The sequence below is a fragment of the Anarrhichthys ocellatus genome, unplaced genomic scaffold, assembly GCF_004355925.1.
Source record: "Anarrhichthys ocellatus isolate YVR2014 unplaced genomic scaffold, GSC_Weel_1.0 scaffold130, whole genome shotgun sequence".
Classification (NCBI taxonomy): Eukaryota; Metazoa; Chordata; class Actinopteri; order Perciformes; family Anarhichadidae; genus Anarrhichthys; species Anarrhichthys ocellatus.
In genome coordinates this window covers 101,846-102,142 of record NW_022280160.1, presented here as the reverse complement: position 1 = coordinate 102,142, position 297 = coordinate 101,846, and positions in this window count along the sequence as shown.

The window sequence follows — 297 nt, the reverse complement described above, 5'->3', positions numbered from 1 at the left end:
AGAGAGACAGAGAGACACACAGAGAGACACAGAGAGAGAGAGAGACAGAGAGACACAGAGAGAGAGACACAGAGAGAGAGACAGAGAGACACACAGAGAGAGAGACACACAGAGAGAGAGACAGAGAGACACAGAGAGAGAGAAACAGAGAGACACACAGAGAGACACAGAGAGAGAGACAGAGAGAGAGAGACAGAGAGACACAGAGAGAGAGACAGAGAGACACACAGAGAGACACAGAGAGAGAGACACACACAGAGAGAGAGAAACAGAGAGACACACAGAGAGACAGAGAGA